The 27,811-nt window shown below is 42.4% G+C and overlaps 1 protein-coding gene across 4 annotated transcripts in view; it reads left to right on the plus strand.

Annotated features, from left to right (window-relative positions):
- piezo2b (piezo-type mechanosensitive ion channel component 2b) overlaps positions 1 to 27,811 on the plus strand; it is a 762,691-nt gene that overhangs the window by 381,771 nt on the left and 353,109 nt on the right. The window lies entirely within an intron of this gene.

Raw genomic sequence — 27,811 nt, forward strand, 5'->3', positions numbered from 1 at the left:
GGTCAGATCGATGTTGAGTTTGAAAGAATTAAACAGTCATTTTGATAGATGGGTGTGGGCCTTAAAAATAGGTAACATCTATGAGGCTCTAAGAGAGATTATTCTGCTGGAGGAATTTAAAAACTCACTTCCAAAGATGATAAGAATTCATGTGGATGAACAGAAAGTTCAGGAAGTGAGAAGAGCAGCAGAATTAGCAGATGAATAAACATCGGTGCATATGACAAGCTTCTGGCAAGAATTTAATCCTGTGAGGGATAAACGTTGGGAGAAGAGGAGATCCTACACTATAAAACAAAGAGTAGAGCACGCTGGTAATAGTTTATCACAGGTTAAAAAAGAAGCCGAAGAGTGTGGAAAGGAGGTGAAAGGTCTCAGGTGCTTTCACTGTAATGGAGTGGGACACAGAAAATTACAGTGCCAGTGGTTTAAGAAGGGCACTGGGAAAAGGTGTTTTCACTGTCAGAAGTTGGCATACATAAAGTCAGAGTGCTGATCTTTAAAGAAAGGCACTGTGAGAAAAGATGTGGTAAAAGAAGCTAAGCCAGTGCCATTAGTGAAAGTAGTAAAGGAAACCCCAAGAAAAGTCGAGGAAGGCAGGAGAGTGCACAACCTGGTCAAGGGTTGGGAATGAAGTTAGTACCTGGTCTCTTTAAAGATTTTGTCTCTGTGGGTAAAGTTTACTCAGAAAGAATTTTGAGAGATACAGGTTCTAATCAGTCTCTAATAGTAGGATAAATGGACTTGCACTCTTCCAGACCTGTTACCTGATAGAGTGGTAATTTGTGCGATAGATGGATAGAAATTTAACGTTCCCTATGTAAGCTCAGGTTGGAGTGCCAACTCAAGACTGGAGAAGTAACAGTGGGAGTGATTGACAGTGTCAGTTCCAGGAATAGTTTGTTCTTGGAACCGATTTAGCAGGATCCAAGGTGGGAGTGACACCCCTTGTTGTGGAGAAACCAAAGGAAGACCAGGAAATGAGAAGTTAAAAGAAAAATACCCTGGAATTTTGCAAGACTGTGTAGTAATAAAATCACACCACCATAAGTAACAGCATGAAGCAAAAACTAAAGAGAAAGATGAAGGAGTTGAGGTTCAGTTAGCAGACACCTTCTTTAACATAACGGTGCAAGGAAAACCTGAACAGGCAGTGCTACAGGCAGAAGAACAGCTGGGTTACAGTTAGGGGAGGAAAGGGAACCAACAGGTAGAGCAGGGACCTACTGTGGCCATTCCCCTCAGCAATATGTATACTGTTTTGGATACTGCTGGTGGGGACAGCCTACCAGGGGAAAGCCATAATTGTCAGGTCTATGGCACTGAGTCTGGCACTGAGGTTCAGAAGGGAAGGGGGGGGGTGCGAATAGAAAAGCACTTGTGGTAGGGGACTCAATAGTTTGACGGATTGACAGGAGATTTTGTGGACAGGAAAGGGACTCCCAGAAGATATGTTGCCTCCCCAGTGCCAGGATCCAAGATGTCGCCAATTGGGTTTACAGGATTCTGAAGGGAGAGGGTGAACAGCCAGAAATCATGGCACATATTGGCACCAATGATATAGCCAGGAAAGGGATTGAGGATCTGAAAAGTGACTACGGAGAGCTAAGTTGGAAGCTGAAGAGCAGGATGAGTACAGTAGTTTTCTCAGGTTTGCTACCAGTGCCACAAGACAGTGAGGTGAGGAACAGTCAGCAAATGCAGCTTAACATGTGGCTGTGAGACTGGTGCAGGAGGGAGGGCTTCAGATACTTAGACCATTGGGATGCCTTCTGGGGAAGGTGGGACTTGTATAAGAAGGATGGGTTGCACCTGAACCGGAGTGGCACAAATGACCTGGGTGGGACATTTGTTCATTTGGTTCAGGAGGGTTGAAACTAGTTTAAAGAGGGTGGTAACTAGGGCTACATAACTGAAGGGGGGGGGTTAGTTGTAGATAGGGCAGTGACAGGATGTAGTGAATCTGTCAGGAAGGCTTTTCACATGATGAAACAAAAGGATCGGTTAAAGTGTGTCTGTTTTAATGCACGGAGTGTCAGAAATAAGTGATGAACAGAATCATAGGTTTCACAGGGGTAGGAATGGTTACGAAATGTTCCAGGGCTTAGAACTTTTATAAAACACGAGGAGGGTGGAAAAAGAGGAAGTGCTGTAGCATTGCTAATCAGAGAGTGCTTCACAGCTACAGAAATGAAGATTGTTGAGAAAGGTTTGACTACTGAGTCAGCATGGGTCAAAGTTAGGAACAACAAGGGAGCAACCACCTCATTGGGGGTTTTCTACAGACCCCATAAGAGAGACTGAAGAACTCATAGGCTGGCAGACTTGTAAAAATGCAGAGATAGCAGGGTTGTTGTAATGGCTGACTTCAACTTTCCCAATGTTGAGTGGAACCTCTTTAGTGCAGGTGGTTTGGTTGGAGCCGTTTTTGTCAGATGTGTTCAGGAAGGTTTCCTTACTCAGTATGTAGACAGGCTGACAAGGGGAGAGGCCATTTTGGATTTGGTGCTCTGCAGTGAGCCAGGACAGGTGTCAGATCTCGCGGTGGGAGAACACTTTGGTGACAGTGACCCAACTGCCTCACATTTACCATAGCCTTGGAGAAGGAAAGGAGCAGTTACCAAGGGAAGATATTTAATTGGGGAAAAGGAAATTATGGCGCTATCAGACAGAAGTTGGGAAGTACAGTTGAGGAGCAAATGTTCCACAGAAAGGGCACAGCAGACATGTGGAGACTGTTTAAGGAGCAGTTGTTGCGAGTGATGCACAAATTTTGTTCCTCTGAGATAGGCAAGAATGGGTAAGATTAAGGAGCCTTGGATGACAAGAACAGAGGAGCTTCTCGTCAAAAGGAAGAAGGTAGCTTACGTAAGGTGGAGGAAGCAAGGATCCAGCACAGCTTCGGAGGATTACAGGCTTACTAGAAAGGAGCTCGGAAATGGACTGAGGAGAGCCAGGAGGGGGCATGAAAAAGGTTTGGCAGGAAGGAATAGGGAGAAACCAAAGGCATTTTTCTCAAACATGAAGAATAAGAGAATGATCAGGGAGAAGGTAGGGTCAATCAGGGATAGCGTAGGGAATTTGTGCATGGAGGCTGAGCAGATAGGCAAAGCCCTAAATGAGTTTTCTTTGCTTCGGTTTTCACTAAGGAAAAGACCTTTTTGTGAATGAGAATTTTGAGGAGCTGGGAAACAGGCTTGGATAGATCAAGATTGATAAAGTTGATGAAGTGCTGGAAATTTTGGCAAACATTTAAGATTAATAATTCTCCAGGGCCAGACCACATTTGTCCTAGGTTGCTCCTGGAAGCGAGAAAGGAGGTTGCTAAGCTGCTGGCAAAGATCTTTGCTTCTTCACTCTCCATGGGAAGTGTACTGGAGGATTGGAGGGAGGCAAATGTTGTTCCTCTTTTCAAGAAGGGGAATAGGGAAATCCCTGGCAATTACAGACCAGTCAGTCTTGTCTGTGGTTAGCAATATTTTGGAAAGAATTCTGAGGGATAGGATTTATGAATATTTCAAAAAGCATAACGCGATTAAAGGCAGTCAGCATGGCTTTTTGAGGGGCAGGTCATGCCTCACAAATCTTATTGAGTTCTTTGAGGAGGTGTTGACACAGGTCGACGAAGGTTGAGCAGTGGATGTGTTGTGTATGGACTTCAGCAAGGCATTTGGTAAGGTTCCCCATGGTAGGCTCATTCATAAAGTCAGGAGGTATCGGATTAAGGGAGATTTGGCTGTCTGGATTCAGAATTGGTTGGCTGGAAGTAGTTGTAGATGGGAAGTATTCTGCCTGGCAGTCAGTGGTGAGTGGTTTCCTGCAGGGCTCTGTTCTTGGGCCTCTGCTCTTTGTAGTTTTCTTAAATGACTTGGATGAGGAGGTTAAGGGGTGGGTTAGTAGATTTGCTGATGACACAAAGGTTAGAGGTGCTATTAATAGTATTGAGGGCTATGGCAGGCTGCAACGCGACATTGACAGGAATCAGAACTGGGTTGAGAAATGGCAGATGGAGTCCAACCTGGATAAATGCAAAGTGATGCATTTTGGAAGGTCAAACTTGAATGCTAAATATAGGATTAAAGATAGGGTTGTTGGCAGTGTGGAAGAACAGAGGGATCTTGGTGTTCAAGTACATAGATCCCTCAAAGTTGCCACCCAAGTGAATAGTGTTGTTAAGAAAGCATATGGTGTTTTGGCTTTCATTAAAGAGGGATCGGGTCTAAGAGCTGCGAGGTTTTGCTGCAGATCTGCAAGATCCTGGTGAGACCACATGTGGAATATTGTGTCAACTTCTGGTTGCCCTATTATAGGAAATTAACGGAGGCTTCAGAGAGAGTGCAAAGAAGGTTTACCAGGATGCTGTCTGGACTGGAGGGCTTGTCTTATGAAGAGAGGTTGACTAAGCTCAGACTTTTCTCTCTGGAGAGAAGGAGGAAGAGAGGTGACCTGATCGAGGTATACAAGATAATGAGAGGAATAGATAGAGTCAATAGCCAGAGACATTTCCCCAGGGCAGGATTGACTGGCATGAGGGGTCATAGTTTTAAGATATTAGTAGGAAGGTATAGAGGAGATGTCGGAGGTAGGTTCTTTATGCAGAGAGTTGTGAATGCATGGAATGTGTTGCCAGCAGCGGTGGTGGAAGCAGAGTCATTAGGGACATTTAAGCGACTGCTAGACATGGACAGCAATAAATTGAGGGGTGCATAAGTTAGGTTATTTTATTTTAGATTAAGAATAATCCTTGGCACAACATCGTGGGCCAAAGGGCCTGTTCTGTGCTGTACTTTTCTATGTTCTGTGTTCTATGTTCTAAGTATTTAGTCTTGAAAGGCTAATAGACTTACAACAGGAAGATGAGACAATAAAGGATTTATATGTTAATGCATACTCAGAAAAGGAGCCAGAGAATTTTGCTGAGGGTTATTATCTTCAAGGTGGAATCCAAAGACAAACTGGAGACTACAGCTGATTAGTGCAGAGGAGAAAAGGGTAGAAGTGCACAAGATTGTGTTGTCGGTAGCAAACAGACAGCACACTTGGAATATTGTGTTCAGTTCTGATCACCCTATTGTAGGAAAGATACGGAGGCTTTGGAGAAGGTGCAAAGAAGGTTTACAAGGATGCTGTCTGGACTGGAGAGCTTGTCTTACGAAGAGAGGTTGATTAATCTCGGACATTTCTCTCTGGAGAGAAGGAGGAAGAGAGGTGACCTGATTGAGGTATACAAGGTAATGAGAGACATGGATAGAGTCAATAGCCAGAGACTTCTCCCCAGGGCAGGATTGACTGGCATGAGGGGTCATAGTTTTAAGATATTAGGAGGAAGGTATAGAGGAGATGTCAGAGGTAGGTTCTTTACGCAGATGAATAGTCAGTAGGAAGTCACCTAGGTGAAAGGAAGACTCAGGTTAAAGTACAAAAGCATTTCTGTTGGCCTGGGATGCACAAGGATGTGGTTAACTTTTGCCATGCATGTCATATGTGCCAAATGGTAGGTAAGCCACAGGTAGTAATAAAACCAGCACCTTTGATGCCAATCCCATATTCAAAGAACCTTTCATGCGGGTTATGATTGATTGTGTAGGTCCCCCCCCACAACTAAAAATGGGAGACTTGACGAGACTTGACAGCATTGATGTAAAATGTTATTTTCCCTTGTGAGAGTCTCAGACCAGACAACATCACCTCAGAGTAAGAGGTCGTGCATATAAAGCACAAATGAGCAGGAATTGGGTCATCAGGATTGTGATAGACAGATAGTTAATCACAAAGTGAATTGTGTTATGGAAAGTAGAGTTGTGGATTATCAGATCAGCCATGACCTCATTGAATGGTGAGAAGGTTGGGTCGACTAAATAACCTATTTCATCTACTCCTTCTGCAGGAGCAGATGAACATAGGTATATATGTACATAGATTATTGAAACTGGCAGGACAGATAGAGAGAGCAGTTAATAAAGCACTTATTATTAGTAGGGACAAAGAGTACAAGAGCAAAAAGATGATGTTGATTTGTATAAAATCTAAGAGCATTGTGTGTAGTTGTGGACATCGCATTATAGGGCAAGAGGTAACTGCATAGGAGAGAATGCCGAACTAATTTACAAGAGTGATTCCTGTAATGAGAAACTTCAATTATACTATAACAACATAAGGACTGGAATAGGAGTGGGCAATTTAGCCCCTCCAGTCTGCTCTGCCATTTATTATGATCATGGATAATCTCAAATTGACCCCAACTCCACTTTCCTGCCCACTCCTTGTCACCCTCTAATCCAGTGCTAATTAAAAATCTGCTTTATCTCTTTAAAATTTATTCAGTGTTCCTGTGTCCACAAATTCACAGCTCTCTGAGAGAAGTAATACCTCTTAATCTCTCTTTCTAGATTGCCCCATAAGGGTAACATCTTCTCTTCATCAACTTTGTCAATCCCCTTTAGCATCTTGCATATCTTTATTAAGTACCCTCTCATTCTTCTAAACTCTATTGAGTTTAGGCCTAAACTGTTCAATCTCTCCTCATAATCTGGAATTAATCTGGAATTAATCTAGTGAACTTTCTCTGAACTGGCTGTAGTTCTGAGGGAGATTGAAGAACTTGGGAGAGCTATTCTTGGAAGGGAAGGCTGGGAGGATATTTGACTGAAGTTTTCAAAGTCACGAGAGGGTTGGATAGAATAGAGAGGGGGAAGCTATTGCTGCTCAAAAAGGAATAAGAATGGTAGAACATAGACTTAAGATAATGTGCAATAGAAGAAAGGATAATGTAAGAAAAATCATTTTTGCAAAATTACTTAAGGTGTGGACTGTAGTGGTTGGAAATGTGGTGGAAGCATGTTCAGTTGAGGGCACTAGAAAGTTATTTGAATAAAAATAGTCTGCAAGGGTATGGAGAAACAACTGGAGATTACCACTAGGTAATGATGTTTTTTTAAAAAAGCCAGCACAGGTCTGATGGGCCAAATGGCTTCCTTCTGCAGTGTGATAATTCTGTGATTCTGATTCTTTGATAACACAGACCATCATACCATCTATTATTGAATAATAGAGTCATACAGAATGGAAACAGACCCTTAGGTCCAACTAGTCCATGCTGACCATGTTCCCAATCTAAATTAACCCCATTTGCCTGTGTTTGGCCTATATCTCTCCAAACCTTCACTTTGTACACCCCAGTCCAACGCTGACATCTCAAAATCATGTTTACTATTTATGATCTTATCCAAGTGTCTTTTAAACATTGTAACGATGCTTGTATCTACCACTTTCTCTGGCAGTTCATTCCATACACGCACCACTTCCCCTATAACAAGGTTGCCCCTCATGTCCTTTTTAAACCATTCTCCTTTCATCTTCAAAGTATGCCCCCTAGTTTTGAACTCCTCCACCATAAGGAAAAGACCCTGTCATTCACCTTATCTATGCCCCTCATGATTTTAGAAACCTTAATAAGCTTAATAACCTCAACCTCCTACGCTCCAGTAGCAAACGTCCCAACTTTTCCAGTCTATTTTTGTATCTCAAACCCTCCATTCCTGGCAACATTCCAGTAAATCTTTTCTGAGCCCTCTTCAGTTTAATAACATCCCTGCTATAACCACGATGACCAGAACCGCATAGTTTTCCAGAAGAAGCCTCACCAAAGTCTTCTACAACCACTACCTGATGTCACAACTCCATTACTCAAAGGTCTGAGCAATGAAGACAAGCTAAATGCCTTCTTAACCACCCTGTCGACCTGTTATGCAAACTTTGCTGATCATTGAGAGTAGACCTATGTAGCAGTAAATAGTTGATTTGCATTTGTATTTGCTCTGGGGGTGGGATGTACCTGAACATTGGCAGCTGTACTGAAATAATTTGGTTTAGAGCTGAAGCTCGATTATTCAGTACTACAGTGGGAATGTTGTTGGGATGTGTAATATTAAATGTCAGTTTTATCAATGAGTCAGTCTAGCCATTGATGGGCCGAATGGCCTCAAGTGTTGCAGGATTCTGTGAACCTATGATTACAACATTGTTGCATAAATTTCTTAAGAATGCAGTGCTGCTCCATTTACATGTAGTTGCACAGAGGAAGCACAGTTCTATGACTGTTTTCATCATGCAAACATTGCCAAGTTCAGATTTAATATTTGTTTTGGTGGCTTTTCAAATCTATTTTATTATTATTTCTGCTATTCCAATAAATTAATAAATGTGATGTTTAAATAAAAGTACCACAACATCTTGCAGCATTTTGGTACATTGGGCCAATTGTACAGATATTATGCTTTAGCCTGGCTCTGAACCTATGCTGTGTCTTCACTCCTAAAATGTACTGAGTAATGCAAAGATCATTTATTAAATCATAGTGAATCAGAGTCGATGACAAACAGCCTTAAGGTGCAGCATGTTAAATTATGAAAATTTTATATTAACACTATTAGCCTCATGTACTATCTAAAACAAACATTGCTTCATCCCCAATGAATGTAATTATGTGTTGTATGTGGCTTTTGGGCTACTTTTGCACATAGTCTTCTTACTAATCAGAAACAAAATAGCTTTTGTTAGTGTTGATGACTAATGAAGTGTTTTTACAAGTATGTACAGCTACCCCTTTACTTATTTCCTGAGCTGGATTTTCTCATTTCCAAAGTTCTAACATCTTACACTTTTTTTTCATGCCAAACACAAAATGTCTGTGACTTTCAACACTTTGAACAGATTTTATGAATTGCTTTTGGCTTTTGGCAACATCTGCTTTTAAACCAAATAATCGAAGCTCATTTCTGAAGGGCATATTTAAATTTAAGTTATTTGTTACATGGGCTGAATTGTAAGTGGCTTAAGATCTTGAGATGCTACTTCAAATTTTACTTTTACTGGATAAGAATTCAGGTTTCCATCTAATCTACTGCCTTCATTAAAATCTTGCAAACTTTAACTTTGGGAATAAGACCATAAGACACAGGAGTGGAGGTAAGGCCATTCGGCCCATCGAGTCCACTCTGCCATTCAATCATGGCTGATGGGCATTTCAACTCCATTTATCCGCATTCTCCCCGTAGCCCTTAATTCCTTGTGACATCAAGAATTTGTCAATCTCTGCCTTGAAGACATTTCGTGTCCCGGCCTCCACTGCACTCTGTGGCAATGAATTCCACAGGCCCACCACTCTCTGGCTGAAGAAATGTCTCCGCATTTCTGTTCTGAATTTACCCACTCTAATTCTAAGGATGTGTCCACGGGTCCTAGTCTCCTCGCCTAACGGAAACAACTTCCAAGCGTCCACCCTTTCCAAGCCATGTATTATCTTGTAAGTTTCTATTAGATCTCCCCTTAATCTTCTAAACTCCAATGAATATAATAAAATGCTTGGTGAATGTTTGCTGAACATTGCCAATTAGAATTTCTATTCTTATTCTCTGAGCTGCCTATGTGAATGTCATTATTATGTCTTTATATGAATTTAAATATGAAATAATATTTAAATAACAAAATTATTTTCCGTATATTTTGCTTGTTTGTGATGTTTGTAAGGGCTAGAAGTGTGTTGCCCTCAATGGGAAGACATAAAAATAGAGGTTATTGAAAAAAAACCATCATTTGCCAGCACAGAGCTTGAGTATTGCTAATAAAATACCATTTTTTCGAATTTTTCATTTTGCACTAACAGGTCATTTCAGAAGAGTGCAAATGCAAAGGGTAAAAAAAAATTATACTGCATCTACTACCAATTAGAGTCCACTTGGTATTCAATCAGAGACCCCTGCCAACCAATCAGCACTCTCCTGCAATGCAGCCTAATGTTGGTTTCACTCAATAATTAACATTTTTGTGAAGTTTCTTGATGAGTGCAAGACAAAAATATTCACCAAAATTTGCCAGTTGTTGGAAATGCTCAAGTCATTAATAAACACATTAAGACATTTAAGTGAAACCTTTCTATTCAATAGTGGTTAAGTTGGATAGTTCAGATGCCTTTTAAGAGGCATTAAGGTATGTAAGTGAGGGTGAAAAGATGAACAAGCTATATTTAAATGTGAATGAAGAAAGATGGAGCAAAAGCTCAAGCATTGGGCTACTTTTTTTATTTATTCATGGGATGTGGACCTCACTGGTGGTCCAGTGATTATTGGCTGTACCTGATTGGCCTTGAGAAGGTAATGCTGAACTGTTTTCTGGAACTGCTACAGTGATCCTCAATACCCTTAGGAGGGAATTCCAGGATTTTGACCCAGCAACAGTAAAGGAATTGTGATATATTTCCAAGTCAGGATGGTGAGTGGCTTGAAGGGAAACTTGCAGTTGATGGTGGTCCCATGGATCTGCTGCTCTTGTTCTTCTAGATGGAAGTGGTTATGGTTTTGGCAGATGCTGTCAAAAGATCTTTGGTGAATTGCTGCAGTAGATAGTACATGCTACTGCTTCTGAGCATTGGTAGTAGAGGGAGTGGATGTGCTGATGTGATGCCAATCAAGTTGACCTCTTTATCCTGGATGATGACAAGCTTCTTGAGTATTTTTGAAACTGCACCCATCAGGCAAGTGGAGAGAATTCCATCACACTCCTAATTTGTGCCTTTAGATGATGGATAGGCATAGGGAGTCAGGGGTGAGTAACTCACTTCAGTATTCTTTGCCTCTTAACTGCCTATTAGCCAATGTGTTTATGTGGCAAGCCTAATTGAGCTTATCAATGGTAACCCCAAGGATATTGATAGTACTGGATTCAGTGATGGTAATACCATTGAATGTCAAGGGGTGGTGGTTAGATTGTCTCTTATTGGAGATATTCATTGTCTGCCATTTGTGTGGCACTTGTCGGCTCAAGCCTGGATATTGTCCAGATTGTATTGTTTTAGTATCTGAGGATTTGCAAATAGGGCTGAATATTGTGGAATCACTGGCAAACATTCCCACTTCTGACCTTATGATAAAGGGAAGGTCATTAATACATCTGAAGATGTTAGGGCCAAGGGCATTGCCTTGAGGAACTCTACAAAGATTTCCCAGAGCTGACTGGGCTGACCACAGCCACTTTCCTATGTGCCAGGCATCAATGCAACCAGCAGAGAATTTTCTCCCTGATACCCATTCATTCCAGTATTGCTCAGGCTCCCTGATACCATACTTGGTCGAATGAGGCCTTGATGGCAAGGGCTGTCACTCCTACCTCACCTGTGGAATTCAGCTGTTTTGGTTATGTTTGAAGCAAAGCTGTAATGAGCTGAGTGGGCCTGGCTAAATCCAAACTGAGTGTCAGTAAGCAGGTTATTTCTGAAAAGCTGCTTCTTGATGGCATTGCTGATGATACCTTCCATTACTTTATGATGATCGAGAATAGACTGATGAGGCGATAATTGGCTGGGATGGATTTTTTCTGCTTTTTATGTGCAGGATTTAGCTGGACAATTTCCCCTATTGCTTCCTGAAGAAGGGCTGATGCCCGAAACGTCGATTCTCCTGTTCCTTAGATGCTGCCTCACCTACTGCGCTTTTCCAGCAACACATTTTCAGCTTTGATCTCCAGCATCTGCAGTCCCCACTTTCTCCTCGAAGATTTTAACCTACTGCGAATCCTCTTACAAGGATGCCTTCCTTGAAGAAGCTCTCTTCCTCCCTCTACAGGGATTTCAGTGAATCCCTCTCTCACTGCACACCCCAGGTCATCTCCTCTGCACAGAAGCTCTTCAGCCACGTTCTCAAACAGACTCGCTACCACAGCCACATCTCCTTCCTCAGCACCTGCTTACGGATTCCTAAAGAAGGGCTGATGTCCGAAATGTCGATTCTCCTGTTCCTTGGATGCTGCCTGACCTGCTGCGCTTTTCCAGAAACACATTTTCAGCAATTTCCCCTACTGCTAGGTAGATGCCAGTGTTGTTACTGTATTGGAAGAGCTTGGCTAGGGAACAGCAGGTTCTGGAGCACCTGTCTTCAGAAGTATTGCTGGAATGTTGTCAGGGCCCATTTCCTTTGCATCAGCCTCTGCCTTCAACCATTTCTTGATAACACGTGGAGTAAATAAAATTGGTCGCTGACTGATACTGTGATGTTAGGGACACTGGAGGAGGCTGAGATGGATTATCCACTCACCACTTCTAGCTGAAGATTGCTGCAAACGTTTCAGCCTTATAATTTGTGCTGATGTCTTTTGCTGTTCCATCATTGAGGTTGAAGATATTTGTGGAGTCACCACCTCCAGTGCATTGTTTGATTGTCTCCCACTATTCACGACTGGACGTGGCCGGACTGCAGAGCTTAGATCTGATCCGTGAGCTCACTTATCTCTTATTGCTTATGCTGTTTGCTATATGGCCTATTTTGTGCTGTAATTTTCATCTATATACTTGAATTTAACTGCACTATTAGTTCAGGGAATCTTTGTAAAATGTATCCTGTTGGAGAATGCTTCAGAACCCTGGAGCAACTTTATTATGTCATAGAGCCGCAAATCATGTTTTAGTGTGGGCAAAGCAAAAACACTCTAGATTGAGAGAAATCCTCGATTGCACCTGGACATTAACATGTGAGAAGATAGATTAGCCCTTATTAATGTAGGTAAAAACAATGACTGCAGATTCTGGAAACCAGATTCTGGATTAGAGGTGCTGGAAGAGCACAGCAGTTCAGGCAGCATCCAAGTAGTTTCGAAATCGACGTTTCGGGCAAAAGCCCATGATGAAGGGCTTTTGCCCGAAACGTCGATTTCGAAGCTACTTGGATGCTGCCTGAACTGCTGTGCTCTTCCAGCACCACTAATCCAGAACCTTGTTAATGTAGTTATACTTAACTATGAATACTCGCTGTAATTACTATTAAGCCACAACAATTACTGTTAGTTTCAAGTCTAAGACACTTCTTGATTTTGTCTTCTCCTTGACTAATCTCTCTCAAATTCAAGTACACAATACACCATATCCCAGAGGTTATTTACGTTGTATGACCCATTTTTTCCTGTGTTTATGACCTTCAAATTTAGCCAACTTGTGCATCAACTTCATCTCAGGTGACACAGTCAATCTTTCTCAGCAATTGAATGAATATATTAAACAGGATGGGAAGGTAAAGGCTTCATGTGTGGTACTCTTACCAAACCTAACTCTTCTTTATGGAATCAGTTGACTTCTCTCCATTTTTGACTAAATTTGAGTATGGAGTTTCCAACGATTTGCTGAGCCTTTTCGGTTTTCTAGTTGCCAACTGGTAATTTCTGAGCTAATGCAATAGTTCTCTTTCTAGGGTAGATGGGAGCTCTACAAACGGGATGTCTTCACTGAACCACAGGGGTACCAATATCCTGTGGGGGAAATTTGCTAATGCTGTTTGAGTGGGTTTAAACTAATTCAGCAGGGGGATAGAAACCCAAACTGTAGCTTGAATATTCAAAAGGTTGAGAGTAGGGATGTCCAAATAAGGTTTCAGAGTCACAAGAGGACACTGGCAAGCAAAACGTTGGTTTGAAGTGTCTATTTCAACACCAGGAGCATCTGGAATAAGGTGGGTGAACTTGTAGCATGGGTCAGTACCTGGGATTTTGATGTTGTGACCATTTCAGAGACATGGGTAGAGCAGGGACAGGAATGGTTGTTGCAGGTTCTGAGATTTAGATGTTTCAGTAATAACAGAGAAAATGGTAAAATAGGTGGGTGTGTGGCATTGTTAGTCAAGGACAGTATTACATTTGAAGACTCGTCAACTGAGGGAGTATGGGCTGAGATTAGAAACAGGAAAGGAGAGGTCACCCTGTTGGGAGTTTTCTATAAGTCTCTGAATAGTTCCTGAGACTTAGACCAAAGGATGGCAAAGATGATTCTTGATAGGAGCGAGAATGACAGGGTATTTGTTATGGAGGACTTCAACCTCCCAAATATTGACTGGGAATTCTATAGTTCAAGTACTTTAAATGGGTCAGTTTTTGTCCATTGTGTGCAGGAGGGTTTTCTGACATAGTAGACAGGACAACAAGGGGCTAGGGCACATTAGATTTGGTACCGGGTAATGAACCCGGTCAGGTGTTAGATTTGAAGGTAGGTGAGCACTTTGATGATAGTGACCACAATTTAATTATGTTTACTTTAGTGATGGAAAGGGATAGGTATACACCAGAGGGCAAGAGCTACAGCTGGGGGAAAGGCAATTATGTTGCGATTAGACAAGATTTAGGATGCATAGGATGGGGAAGGAAACTGCAGAGGATGAGCACAAAAGAAATATGGAGCTTATTCAATGAACAGCCACTGCGTGTCCTTGATTAGTATGTACCCGTTAGACAGGGGGGAGGTTGTCAAGTGCAGGAGCTGTGGTTTACTAAGGAAGTTGAATCTCATGTCAAGAGGAAGAAAAAGGCTGATGTTAGGATGAGATGTAAAGGCTTAGTTAGGGCGATTGAAAGTTACAAGGTAGCCAGGAAAGACTTAAAGAGAGAGCAAAGATGAGTGAGCAGGAGACATAAGAACTTCTATAGGTATATAAGGGATAAAAGAATGACTAGAGTAAGTTAGGGCCAATCAAGGTCAGTAGTGTGAAGTTGTGCGTGGAGTCAGAGGAGATAGGGAAATGCTAAATGAATATTTTGCATCATACTGGAAAAAGACAATGTTGTTGAGGGGAATACTGAGAAACAGGCTGTTAGACTAGATGGGATTGAGGCTTGGAGGTGGAGGTGTTAGAAATTCTGGGAAGTGTGAAAATAGATTAATCCCCCGGGCCCGATCAGCTTTTCCCTAGGATTCTCTGGAAAGCCAGGGAGGAGATTGCCGAGCCTTTGGCTTTGATCTTTCTGCCATCATTGTCTACAGACTAGAGGATAGCAAATGTTGTTCCCTTGTTCAAGAAGGGGAGTATAGGCAGCCCTGGTGAGCTTTACTTTGGTTGTGGGTAAAGTTTTGGAAAAGGTTATAAGACATAGGATTTATAATCATCTCGATAGAAATAAATTGATTAGGGATAGTCAACACGATTTTGTGACGGGAAGGTTGTGACTCACAAACCTTATTGAGTTCTTTGAGAACGTGACCAAACACGTGGACGAGGATAAAGCCATTGATGTAGTGTATACAGATTTCAGTAAGGCATTTGATAAGGTTCCCATGGTAGGCGACTGCACAAAATGCGGAGGCATTTTAGATTGAGGGCAAGGGTGGTGGTTGATGGGAAATGTTCATCCTGGAGTTCAGTTACTAGTGGTGTACTGCAAGGATCTGTTTTGGGTCCACTGTGTTTGTCATTTTTATAAACGACCTGGATGAGGACATAGAAGGATGGGTTGGTAAATTTGCGAGCAACACTACTGTTTGTATAGTTGTGGATGGTGCTGAAGGATGTTGTAGGTTACAGAGGGACATAGATGAGCTTCAGAGCTGGGCTGAGAGGTGGCAAATGGTGTTTGATGCAGAAAAGTGAGGTGATTCACATTGGAAGGAGTAGCGGGAATACAGAGTACTTGGGCGAATGGTAACATTTTTGGTAGGGTAGATGAGCAGAGAAATCTCGATGTTCATGTATAGATCCTTAAAGTTGACACCCAGGTTGGTAGAGCTTTAGGAAGGCATATGGAGTGTTAACTTTTATTAGTAGAGGGATCAAGTTTCGGAACCATGAGGTCATGCTGCAGGAGTGCAAAACACTGGTGTGTCCGCACTTGGAATATTGCGTGCAGTTCTGGTCACCGCATTATAGAAAGGATGTAGAAGATTCAGAGGAGATTTACTAAGATGTTGCCTGGTATGGAGGGAAGGTCTTACGAGAAAAGGTTGGGAGACTTGAGTCTGCTCTCATTAGAGAGAAGAAGGTTAAGAGGTGACTTAATTGACACTTATAAGATAATCAGAGGGTTAGATTGGGTGGACAGTGAAAGCCTTTTTCCGAGGATGGTGATGGCTAGCACAAGAGGGTATAGCTTCAAATTGAGCGCTGATAGATTTAGGACAGATATCAGAGGTAGTTTCTTTACTCAGAGTAGGGGCTGGAACGCGCTCCTGCAACAGTTGTAGACTCGCCAACTTTATGGGCATGTAATTGATCATTGGATAGGCATATGGACAAGAATGGAGTAGTGTAGATTGGATGGGCTTCAGATTGGTTTCACAGGACGGCACAACATTGAAGGCCGAAGGGCCTGTTATGTTCTATGTTCTATGTTCATAGTTCAGCAAACAGGCACAAGCAATTTTTAAGAAAATGTAGTTTGAACAATTACTTAGACTATGCAGTTGTAGTTGGGTTAGTACACAAGAAAGCACAAACCTGTGGAAAATCTTTTTCTTTTAGAAGAACCATCATGAGGACAATGGTCATAATGAGGAATGTCCCGTTAATTTGAAAAAAATTTTTTTCATAAAACAAGAGCGAAACAGAGAAAAGATGAAGGAGAATTGGATTAATGTGTCCATTGACCTCATGTTCACTCGGAAATATCTGTTGTTCCTCCAGACTCATACTTGCACAAACTTTTATCCAGTGTGCTTGTATCTTTCTACTTGAGTATTATTTCATAAGTGAGGTTCTATAAAGGTTCATGATATATATTTAGCAACTGTTTCAGAAACCTGGGTTCGATAGTAGTTAGAATCATGCATGGCTTTTAAGTTTGGTGTGTGTTAAGAAGAAGATTGGAAATTTCCATGTTCAATTAAAGTGGTTAGTCAAGTAAGATTCATCCCATCCAGTTGGGACTTACGGTGACTCACCTTATGCAATGTTAGTCTCTCCATTAATTATGCAACTGGGACTTCAGCAACCCTCTCATGGAATAATATGTCAAGAGAGATGGAAGTACTTGCCACTGTTAGGATCTTATGGCACTAATTTTTCTTGGACCAGATTTAAAGCCCAACTGCACACCAGACACTGCAGCCAGAAACATGACGGTCACTTTGAAATACTCAAGGATGCCCTCATACAAATGGGGTATGATGCACCACTCATCGACCACCAGTTCCGACGTCCACAGTGAGAAACCAGAATGACCTCCTCAAGAGACAGGCATGAGCTGCAACCGACAGGGTACCATTTGTTGTTCAGTACTTCCCAGGAGCCGAAAAACTATGCCATGTTCTTCACAGCCTGCAATACATTATCAATGAGGATGAGCACTTCGCCAAGATCTTCCCCACACCTCCACTTCTCACCTTTTAACAACCACCAAACCTCAAACAGATCATTGTTCGCAGTAAACTGCTTTCAGGACAACACCATACAACCTTGTCACAGTAGACGCTGCAGGACATGTCAGAGTGTCGACATGGATACCATCATTACAAGATAATACATGGCTTGGAAAGGGTGGATACTAGGAAATTGTTTCCGTTAGGCGAGGAGACTAGGACCCGTGGACACAGCCTTAGAATTAGAGGGGGTAAATTCAGAACAGAAATGCGGAGACATTTCTTCAGCCAGAGAGTGGTGGGCCTGTGGAATTCATTGCCGTGGGGTGCAGTGAAGTCCGGGACGCTAAATGTCTTCAAGGCAGAGATTGACAAATTCTTGATGTCACAAGGAATTAAAGGCTACGTGGAGAATGCGGGTAAGTGGAGTTGAAATGCCCATCAGCCATGATTGAATGGCAGAGTGGACTCAATTGGCCGAATGGCCTTACTTCCATCCTATGTCTTATGGTCTTATTATACGTGGGGATGCCTCTTCCCACCATGTATGTGGCAGGTACTCATGCGACTCAGCCAATGTCGCCTATCTCCAACACTGCAGTCAAGGATGTCCTGAGGCATGGTAGCAGAGATTACGGCAACAGATGAATGGACACCACGCAACAATCAACAGACAGGAGTGTTCCCTTTCAGTCAGAGAACACTTTAGCGGTCCGGGACATTTGACCACAGACCATCGGGTGACCATCCTCCAAGTGGGGAGGGCCTCAACTGGGACCTTGGGTTCATGTCACACTGCAGGTGACCCCACTCTACTATACACGCAGACACTCCTACAGACACACACACACACAGTCCTACAGGCATGCACACATTCCTGTAGACCCATACACACACACAGACCCTCTCTCATGCGTAAGCTCTCTCTCATATGCTCACACAAACATTCCCACACTCTCAACCACACACGCACCCTCTCATAGACTTATACCCCTTTACACTCACACTCACACTCACACACTTACACACATTCTTTCACAGACACACACACGCCACCGCACACACGCACCCACATGCATGCGCGCACACACATAAGTTTGTGGGGTGAACTTGTACTTGTGGAATTACATTTTGCTTTACTCAAAAACTGCATGAATCCATGTAAGATTCTGAAAATCCCTTTTTTAGAAATATAATCAATCTTAACATTGGGACACAGCCTCACACAGGGCACTTCACACCTTCACTACATTATCTGGACTGACATGGCACCTCTTGTTAAAGTTCATTTGGGAATGTAACTTTAAATAAGTTCTGGGATTTACATATGAAAGAACTGAACTCAACATGGACTTAACAAACAATCCAGCTCCTTTTGAACATATAATTTCATAATTTACATCACACTGTAAACCTTTGCTATAAATTCTGTGTCTTATGATCTTATACTCCACAACCACCTGATGAAGGACAGCGCTCCGAAGGCTAGTGCTTACAAATAAACCTGGTGTTATGTGATTTTTAACTATTAACACTGAGGACATAGCCCAGAAAAGAAAGCTCATGCCCCACTTTGGTGAACTTATTGGTGAATGGAGTAGTGGAAAGAAGAGCTGTCCTTTATCTTGCTAACCACCGCACCTAGTTTGCTGTGGCTGTGGCATTGATCTAGTGAGATAACAACCCCCTTGACTGTTCAGTTCTCCCCACTGTGCATCTCAGCATCTTACTTCTAAGCTCCACAACTGATCCACTGAGCAACCCAAGTCAGTGTTGTGGCCCAGCTCAAAATCAATGCTGAGCAGTACAAGAAGATAGTCAATCATCTCCGTGCTCTGCGTGGGTATGCTACCTCACACCCACAAGACCACTACTCATTTTAACTCTGCCACTGCACAAACATCTCAACAACGTTCATAGACTACAGCATTCAGTACTGTTTGCAACATGTTAACTCAATGGCTTTCACCCTCCTCATCCTCCCAAACCTCAAACCTTTTACTGCTGCCAATCACTTACTGGAGACACTTCACCATTTCTCCTGCTCTTGTCACCACAAATTGCTCTTCTGTCCACTTCCATCCCACTTAATCACTCCCTATGTCTCATTGAAAGGAAAATTGTCCTGTTTTAATGGGCTCTGGACTATTGTGTCACAGCATCCTGACTGACTGTTTGCATTTGACCTGCAGGACTGGACTGAGCCCAATTCACAAATTACATATTCTGACATATCCTAGACTCTGAAAGTATCAAGGTGACCATGGCCAACCCTGTGGACTGGAATTGGATGAATCCCTTAACTGATTGTGCCAGTACCTCCAGACTAACTGCTCTCCCCTCTAACCTTAGTAGGAACTGCATCCTTTCAGATGACATTTAGACACAGCCATTTACTTGAATCACATGAAATATGTTTGTAACAAAAAACTGTTAATCCCCAGACTGATAGCACTGTCAGTCAAACGCTTCAGCTGTGATGTAGATCTAATGTGGTGCTGTACTGTGACATGACCACTCTCCACCTCATGCATCTCAGCATGCTGCTTCTATCCCCAATATTAACTTCCCTTCTACAGGGGATGGCCTCTGAAACTCTACCTTAAAATTCAGTGAGCAGATCCTCAGGACTGACCATGGTGCACACTGCTAACTGAATTGGAAGAACAGCATTGACTGATGACAATGAGCAGCTCCCTGATTGACCCACCACTAATCCCCAGACTGATAGCACTGGACCTGAAGGATTGAATTTAGCCTCTGTATTGCAGTTGTATGGAACTCCTGAACCCGACCACCTCAAGCAACCAACTGACCTTGTCCAAGCCAGTGGACTAAAATTAAAGAATACCCTTGTCTGTGGTGATAACCCCAGCCTAATTACAGTATCCTTTGACTTAACCAAGGGTCCTCAGATATTGAAACATGGCTATTTGTTTGAAATGTGTTTGCTGCGTCAGGTGGTGACTTATGCTGTAAATGTGACTCTGCTGTAGCACAGTGCAGCACAGCAACATATCTACTCACTTATAATAAAATGTTAAAAAAAGGTCAGAACTGGGGATATTCTCATTATATGTTATCTGAATGCAGAAGTCACTGGCAAAGCCAGCATTTATCACCTGCCCGAATAGCCCAGAGGACAGTTAAGAGTCAACCACATTGCTGTGGATCTGGACGGTGAAGTTGGGTTCTTGTGACACTGTGAGTGTGTCCCTATCTCAAAGCCAGAAGGACTAGTTCAAGTACCACCTGCTCCAGAGGTGTATACTAACATCTCTAAACAGGATAATTAAAAAAAGTATACTTTTTGGAACTAAGGTTCTTGTGGCACAGTGATAGTGTCTTACCTCTGATTGAGGAAGCTCAATTTCAAGTCCCACCTGCTCCAAAGATGTATAATACAGGCTGATTAGGAAAATATTCACCTAATTGGAAGTAACCACAGACTAGAAAACTCTGTGGGTCAAATACTGGAGGAATTTTGAATTTGGCCTTTAAGTAATGCATAACCTGTAGAACTAAGGCTCTTGTGGTACATTGGGAGTGATCCTACCTCTGAGCCAGTTGGCCTGGGTTCAAGTCCTACCTGCTCCAGAACTGTGTCATAACATCTTTGAACAGATTCATTCACAATTCTTCCCTGTGGAAATCCTGTACAGATGTTCTGGAGCTAAGATGATTGACCTCCAACAGCGACAAACTTGTTCTTTTGCAGTAAGTAAGACAAAAAAAACCCTGCAGATGCTGGATTCCAAAGTAGACAAGCAGGAAGTACCCTTCCATTCCACTTACCGATCCTTCCTTCCAGCTACCAACTGGATTAATTCCTCCCATTGACTAACTAGGTCATACCCATTACTTGTGTTTACCTATCACTACCTCACCATTCCACCCCTCTCCCCACCCAAACACCACCCCCTTAATCTGCAGCTTCCCCTAACCCCACCTCCATTCCTGAAGAAGGGTTGTACCCAAAACGTTGACTTCTCTACCTCCTAATGCTGCCTGGCGTGCTATATTTATGCTGAGGCTCCTTGATGTCACATTTGGTCAAATTCAACTTTGATGTCAAAGGTAGTCATTCTCACCTCATCTCTGGAAGTCAGACATTTTATCTATTTTAAACCAAGACATAATTGATGTTAAGAGGAGAGTGATCCTAACAACACTGAACATAGTGTCAGTAGACATGTTATTGCTAAGATGTGCTGCTTGATAACAGTATTGATGGCATCTTCCATCACATTATCAATTACTAGAATAGATAAATGGGGTGGTAATTGGCCATGTTTGATATTTCCTGCTTTTTATGTATTGGCCGTATGTCGGCAATTTTTCACATTTCTGGACAGATGCCAGTGTTGTAGCTGCAATAGAACAGCTTGACAAGTGAACTGTCAAGTCCTGGAGCAGACATCTTCAATGCTGTTGCTCAAATGTTATTGAGTCCCATAGCCTTTGCAGCATCGACTGTGCGGTGGTCACTCTTACAGGTACTGTTAAGAAAAGATGCATCTGTGGCAGACAGATTGGTGAGGTTGAGGTAAAGTATATTTTTCCCTTTTTGTTGTTTCCTCACCATCAGCTGCAGATCCAGTCTAGCAAAAACAGTGTCCATCAGCCAGAATAAATTCTGTACCCTTGCCACCCTCAGTGCTTCCTCCAAGTATGTTGGAGGAGTACTGATTCATCAGCCAGGGGAGAGCAGTTTTTAGTGATCAGCAGAAGGTTTTCTTTCCTACGTTTGATCAAATGTCATAAGACTTTATGGGAAATAAGGTGTAGGGTTGTGGCCGCAGGGTGTGCAGGATAGGAGAGAGAGATTCAAGCTTTTTAGGATATGAAAAGATGGTTCTGTATAGCACAGAAGCCCCCAAATAAACCAACCACAGTGTCTTTTGATTGGCTACTAAAGCACACATGAAGGTTCAATTCTCAATTCAAAATTTTGGAATTCAGGGTAACATAGTTACATATGTAAAGACAAAATGTTGTATCTGCCTTTACAAAAATTGACAAGTACATTTTCCTTCTATCCCTTAAGGTATGGGAGAAGTCAATGTGTAGGTCAATTTCTTCTCCTGTAAGCATTCGTTGTAAATTCAACTGATGAAAAGCCTGTAGTTTGCAGAAAGAGCACAAAGGCACGAAAAAAAGCTGAGGCAGGTGTAATGTAAGTGAAAACTCAATTAACTGCTATAAATTATTAAGATAATGGGAAAGAAAAGCTACATGTTTTCAAGACAATTATCTTTAAAAAGCTCTTCAGTAATTGTAAAAAGAAGCTAATCAGTAATTCAGATATGAGTAACTTGAGTTATAGTTTCTTATTTTCCTTTTCTTTTGATGAATTGCTGTGCTTTGCCTTAGGACTTTTTCAGATCACCCAGCTAGGTCACCAAGCTCATCACATCATATAGCACAGACTGAATGCCCATCTTTCCCTTTTTACCGTACTGGCATCCAATACACTGCACCATATAAAATGATCTTTGCTACTTAGCAATGAGAATGAAATGAAACTGTACCAGTGATCCACTGCTGTTGATCTATAAATATCTATTGATTATAAGCAGCCTATCTAGCAATTTTGTTCTGATTATTTTATTATATTCCTGAGCCTATCAAGTATTTCCAGAAGTGCATGTGCAAAGTCGAAGAGAATTGTTCAGAGTTTTCACATGATGTGGAGATGTCAGTGTTGGGCTGGGGTGCACAAAGTCAGAAGTCACATGACACCAGGGTTCAACAGTTTTATTTTAAACCACAAGCTTTTGGTGCACTACTCCCTCATCATCTGACAGTGTGACTTCTGACAGAGTTTTCGTACAAAGATTAGAAACAATGTTGCATAATACCTGGAATGCAATTTTTACAAAGTCGAAGCCAAATTTCTGATGTATGATTTCAGCATAAAACTTTAGTGCTGCGTAGTAAATCAGATGTACCAATTTCATTTCCTCTTTCAGACATATGTATAATTAGAGTATGAAACAAATATCCAGCCTAAAAGATAGAGAAAACTTGGTTTAGATCTTTTAAGCATGTGTTTATTCTACATCTGAATTTTATCAATCTAATCCCTCTGTCAACCCTTGCTGCACAAATCTATCTTGACTCATTATAATGGCTACACCCCCAAGCTGAGGAGATATGTGTATGAATTTTTTGCTTTAAGCAAGTTCAAAACAGTTGTAAACTAAGATAAGTGAAGTACAGAAAACAAGCAACAAGAAACAGTAAATCTTCTAGTGTTCTACTGCAAATTTTAAGTTTTATTTTTAATATTACCTCCTGACAGTTACACTTCTTTAGTTTCTTGGAATGCACTTATTACTTTAGTATGAGTCACATTTGATGTTCCCCACAATAACTTGCTCTCATCTGTAAAGTTCTACAATATAATGCTAAGAAATTTGTGGTTGAGCTCCTTTTACTTTTACCATCTACCTCAATGCCATTATACCTGACCTTACGCTCAGCACAACTGAGATCAGGAGCTGCTCTTTTGGGAAAGCATAGAAAATGTAGGTGCTAGACTTTGGGGGATGGTGAAGCAAAACCAGATACAGGCTGTTACACAATGAATGGCATGTGTAGCGTTTTTTACAGACTAGGCAGCACTGTAGACTCAAGGAAATCTGATCCAGACAGGACTGTGAGATGTGTGAATGTTTGTGGGTGACTCATACTATTTTTATTGCTGTGTTTGCTGCAGACAGGGTGAATGATTCCTTGCCAATATTTGTCGACATTGCAGTGCAATGCATGTAGAAATAATTGTTCCTTTTTGGTGTGAAGAGCAGTTTGTTTCCCTTTGGTTCTTCAATGAAAAAGTTGTTAAATCCCCAACCTTGCTAATTTTTACAACTATGCTGAGCATTGAACATTTCTTGATTTGCATTTATAATGCATACATTAAAGTTTCTTTCATTCAGTGTAAAAGGATAATTCTTCTTGTGGTTTTATGCTTGGAGATTGCATGGAATGTAGTTTAATACTGTTTTGATCTCCTTCTTTGGCATTACAGTCCCTTGACATTTTATTTTATCTTATTCACACAGATTGGCATATACAGTTCTACATTATGCGCCTTGGTTCTTCCTCTAGATTTATCAAGAAATGGAGCAAGCTAAATTTTGAAGAAATAATACCATTTTAATTGGCCTTTTGTATTCTGGTCCTGATCTTTACTTGCGACTTTATGTTTGCACCATGGCATGAGTTGAGAGGTAAAGCTTGCTGGGACATAGAGTCATAGAGATATACAGCATGGAAATAGACTCTTTGGTCCAACCCGTCCATGCCGACCAGCTATCCCAACCCAATCTAGTTCCACCTGCCAGCACCCGGCCCATATCCCTCCAACCATTCCTATTCATATCCCATCCAAATGCCTCTGAAATGTTGCAATTGTATCAGCCTCCACCACTTCCTCTGGCAGCTCATTCCATAAACGTACCACCCTCTATGTGAAAAAAGACCTCTTAGGTCTCTTTTATATTAGATTACTTACAGTGTGGAAACAGGCCCTTATCTTTCCCCTCTCACCCTAAACCTATGCCCTCTAGTTCTGGACCCCAGGGAAGAGACTTTGTCTATTTACTGGATTAGTGGTGCTGAAAGAGCACAGCAGTTCAGGCAGCTTCCAACGAGCAGCGAAATCGACGTTTCGGGCAAAAGCCCTTCATCAGGATTAAAGGCAGTGAGCCTGAAGCGTGGAGAGATAAGCTCGAGGAGGGTGGGAGTGGGGAGAAAGTAGCATAGAGTACAATGGGTGAGTGGGGGAGGAGATGAAGGTGATAGGTCAAGGAGGAGAGGGTGGAGTGGATAGGTGGAAAAGAAGATAGGCATGTCGGACAAGTCTGGACAAGTCAAGGAGACAGTTACTGAGCTGGAAGTTTGAAACTAGGATGAGGTGGGGGAAGGGGAAATGAGGAAGCTGTTGAAGTCCACCTTGATGCCCTGGGGTTGAAGTGTTCCGAGGCGGAAGATGAGGCGTTCTTCCTCCAGGAGTCTGGTGGTGAGGGAGCGGCGGTGAAGGAGGCCCAGGACCTCCATGTCCTCGGCAGAGTGGGAGGGGGAGTTGAAATGTTGGGCCACGGGGCGGTTTGGTTGATTGGTGCGGGTGTCTCGGAGATGTTCCCTAAAGCGCTCTGCTAGGAGGTGCCCAGTCTCCTCAATGTAGAGGAGACCACATCGGGAGCAACGGATACAATAAATGATATTAGTGGATGTGCAGGTAAAACTTTGATGGATGTGGAAGGCTCCTTTAGGGCCTTGGATAGAGGTGAGGGAGGAAGTGTGGGCACAGGTTTTACAGTTCCTGCGGTGGCAGGGGAAAGTGCCAGAATGGGAGGGTGGGTCATAGGGGGGTGTGGACCTGACCAGGTAGTCACGGAGGGAATGGTCTTTGCGGAAGGCGGAAAGGGGTGGGGAGGGAAATATATCCCTGGTGGTGGGGTATTTTTGGAGGTGGCGGAAATGTCGGCGGATGATTTGGTTGATGCGAAGGTTTGTAGGGTGGAAGGTGAGCACCAGGGGCGTTCTGTCCTTGTTACGGTTGGAGGGGTGGGGTCTGAGGGCGGAGGTGCGGGATGTGGACGAGATGCGTTGGAGGGCATCTTTAACCACGTGGGAAGGGAAATTGCGGTCTCTAAAGAAGGAAGCCATCTGGTGTGTTCTATGGTGGAACTGGTCCTCCTGGGAGCAGATACGGCGGAGGCGGAGAAATTGGGAATATGGGATGGCATTTTTGCAAGAGATAGGGTGGGAAGAGGTGTAATCCAGGTAGCTATGGGAGTCGGTGGATTTGTAAAAAATGTCAGTGTCAAGTCGGTCGTCACTCATGGAGATGGAGAGGTCCAGGAAGGGGAGCGAGGTGTCAGAGATAGTCCAGGTAGATTTAAGGTCAGGGTGAAATGTGTTGGTGAAGTTGATGAATTGCTCAACCTCCTCGCGAGAGCACGAGGTGGCGCCAATGCAGTCATCAATGTAGCGGAGGAAAAGGTGGGGAGTGGTGCCGGTATAATTACGGAAGATCAACTGTCTATTTACCCTATCCATGCCCTCATAATTTTGTAAACCTCTATAAGGTCACCCCTCAGCCTCCGATGCTCCAGGGAAAACAGCCCCAGCCTGTTCAGCCTCTCCCTATAGCTCAAACCCTCCAACCCTGGCAACATCCTTGTAAATCTTTTCTGAACCTTTTCAAGTTTCACAACATCTTTCCAATAGGAAGGAGACCAGAATTGCACACAATATTCCAACAGTGGCCTAACCAATGTCCTGTACAGCCGCAATATGACCTCTCAACTCCTGTACTCAATGGTCTGATGAATAAAGGAAAGCATATCAAACGCCTTCTTCACTGTGACTCCACTTTCAAGGAGCTATGAACCTGCACTCCAAGGTCTCTTTGTTCAGCAGCACTCCCTAGGACCTGAACATTAAGTGTATAAGTCCTGCTAAGATTTGCTTCCCCAAAATGCAGCACCTCGCATTTATCTGAATTAAACTCCATCTGCCACTTCTCAACCCATTGGCCCATCTGGTCAAGATCCTGTTGTAACCTGAGGTAACCCTCTTCGCTGTCGACTACACCTCCAATTTAAAAAAAAAGCAGACATACGTGCCTCTCCTGATCAGACATTATTCATTTTTACAGGTGAAGATTCCTAAATAGGAAAATACCTAGAAGAAAGATGCGCATTCTTTTAGCTTTTTTCCTCAGTGTCAAAATAATCTACAAAGTCAGAAGTCACACAACACCAGATTATAGTCCACCAGGTTTATTTGAAACTGCAAGCTTTCGGAATGCTGCTCCTTTCTCAGCTCCTTCATCACCTGACAAAGGAGCAGCGCTTTGAAAGCTTGTGATTTCAAATAAGCCTGTTGGAGTATGACCTGGTGTCACGTGACTTCTGATTTTGTTCACCCCAGTCCAATACCCAGCACCTCCATGTCAAGGATAATCTACAGAATGTTTTAGCTAATGAAGCAGTATTTATTTCAAGTGTAATTAATGTTGTTATAGAGGAAATGAGATAATCAACTTGCACAGAATTCCTACAATGATAATATGATCAGTTTATTTTAGTGGTGCTTGATGAAGGACTATTATAATGATTTCACATAAATAACAAAAAATAGCTATTTGCATCTGTTTACAAGCATTTTGGTGAGGTGATGCAGCGAATAGAAGCTTTGATATGCTTCCTTTTTAAATTCATTCAGATGGGGACATCTGTAGCTAGCCAGTTTTATTTTCTGTCCCCAATTGTCCTTCTGCAGGTGATGCAATCCAATACAGTCCAAGTGATGTAGGTAGGCTCACAATACCTTTAGAGAGGGTATTCCAGGATTTTGATCCAGTGACATTGAAGGAATGGGGATATATTTCCAAGTCAGGATGATGAGTAGCTTCGAGATGAACTTGCAGATGATGGTGTTCCCATTTATATACTACCATTGAGATTCCAGCAGAAAGCAAATTGTTGGTTTGAAATCTGTCTAAGGATCCTTGGCAAATTTCTGCAATGTGTCTTGTAGATAATACACAGTGCTGCTATTGAGTGTCAGTGGTGGAGGGTGTAGATGTTTGTGGATGTGATGCCAATCAAGCTTGTTGCTTTGTCCAGGATGGTGTCAAGGTCTTCAGTGTTCTTGGAGCTGTAGTCATCCATGCCGATCCCAAACCTTCACGTTGAT

This window comes from Chiloscyllium punctatum, chromosome 5 (assembly GCF_047496795.1).
Source record: "Chiloscyllium punctatum isolate Juve2018m chromosome 5, sChiPun1.3, whole genome shotgun sequence".
Classification (NCBI taxonomy): Eukaryota; Metazoa; Chordata; class Chondrichthyes; order Orectolobiformes; family Hemiscylliidae; genus Chiloscyllium; species Chiloscyllium punctatum.